A 1,986-nucleotide genomic window follows, 5' to 3' on the forward strand; every position below is an offset into this window, starting at 1 on the left:
TATCTTTTTTTTCTTTTCTTTTTTTTTGGATTTTTGAGACAGGGTCTCCCTGTAGCCCCAGCTGGCCTGGATTCACTATGTAGATCAGGCTGGCCTTGAACTCACAGAGATCTGCCTCCCTCTGCCTCCCAAGTGCTGGGACTACAGGTGTGTGCCACCATGCCCGGTTTTAGCTATCTTTTAATGAAGTTCCTTTAACTCCTCTATTACCAGAGCTGTAACCACTTTATGCTGAGTTACTTCCCTAACAGACCATATCCTCAGCTATTTTCCATTAAGATGGTTTCAGGTCAGTGGACTTGTGCAATATTCATGTGACCCATGGGACGCATACTCCTGCTGTGGCTGTCTGGCATCCTGACTGTAGCTGTACCTTTTCTTTTCTTTCTTTTCTTGTCCTGCCGTGGTGGACAATCATAGCCACAGGTTTTATCCTATAAACACTTTCACTTATGAGTCAGGCATGGGTGCTTGGATTTTATGCTTGATTCTTTTTTGGGAAACTCACCTTCCAAGGTATGGTGTGGAGGTTCTGCCTTCTTACAGACTCCCCTTGAAAAGCAAAGTTAAGTCATCCTCATAGCACACCAATGCCTTTCAAAAGTAATTCTGTGTACTATGTAAATAGTCATATGGCTTAGCATTTCAAGATATATAATCTACATATTTTCTAACCCCATGTTTGTGATCCAGTACTTCAACTGTGAAGATAGAAAAATATTTAAAATAATTTATTGAGAATTTCATACACGCATATAAGGTGTTTTGATCAAATCCATGCCCACTCCCTCCCCTCCAATTCCTCCCATATATCCCCATTATTTTTTTCTGATAACTTCATGTACTCTGTCTTCTTTTATTTTTTTAATGGGGCTTTTTGCTACTCTAACATCCCCCCCTCTGAAGTGATAACCCTAAAATCTTTTAAGGATTAGACAAAAGCTCCCAAATACTTTCAACATTTTTGGCCTTTGGAATGGAGTATGTTGCTAAGAGGCCCAAGGACATTGTAAATTTTAGCCAAGAAACTGGCTACTTTTCTTTAGGGTCTTTTTACCCTAACTGCCTAGCTAATTCCTACCTCCTATTCTTATCACACCATCCTCTGAAGAGGTTACCCAACTTGTGGATAGGGAATCAGGACACAGACTGCTCTGGCTTCTTCCATGCTGAACAGAGATGCAGGATGAGTCAACTGGAGTACCCCTTCAGTGGGTCTATCTAAAAGACTCCCAAATTGCATAACTCTTATCACCACATGGAGGCAGGATCCAGGCGCTCTCAGGCAGTCCCTGCCTTTTCAGCGTCAATGCCAGTGGAAGGCCAGAACCTGGCACTCTCTGGCAGTCTGCTGAGATCACCTGAACATAGAAAGTAATACTAATATCCTATATCTTCTGGTGCTTCAGAAAAAATCTTACTGTGCAGGCACTGATACTCCGTTTCAGGTATAGTGAGGGAATTTTGAAGCAGAACCTAGAACCTTGAAGGATGACTATGTGGTTGTAATAAATTCTTACAACTTAACAAGATTACACTCATGCTAAACATGAGAATGATATAGGCTAAGTCAGATGGGGATGCTTCAAGTCAAAATAAGATATAACTGATCTCTACTTTTTGACTATTTCTCTCTGACTCCCTCATGCAAAAAGATTTTCCACATATTCAGGCAGAGCTGAGACCATCAATCTTCCCCAGTTTCCAAGGAATCAATACAACCTGATCAGAGGAAACAATCATCAAGTTGAAACTTAAAGAGATGAATTTTCAAAAAACAAGTTAGTATAGATCAAGACTTCATTCTTTAGGAAGAACTGTTTCTGGGAAGAAGTGGACTTGGATGCAGGGATGAAGAGGAGTTATTAGATAGAAAAGACTTAAAAAGGAGCTGAATATAAGGGAGAGAGAGAGGGAGGGAGGGAGAGAGAGAGAGAGAGAGAGAGAGAGAGAGAGAGAGAGAGAGAGAAAGAGTTTGCAACTAGG

This window comes from Nannospalax galili, unplaced genomic scaffold (assembly GCF_000622305.1).
Source record: "Nannospalax galili isolate Female #2095 unplaced genomic scaffold, S.galili_v1.0 scaffold4061, whole genome shotgun sequence".
In the NCBI taxonomy this organism is placed as follows: Eukaryota; Metazoa; Chordata; class Mammalia; order Rodentia; family Spalacidae; genus Nannospalax; species Nannospalax galili.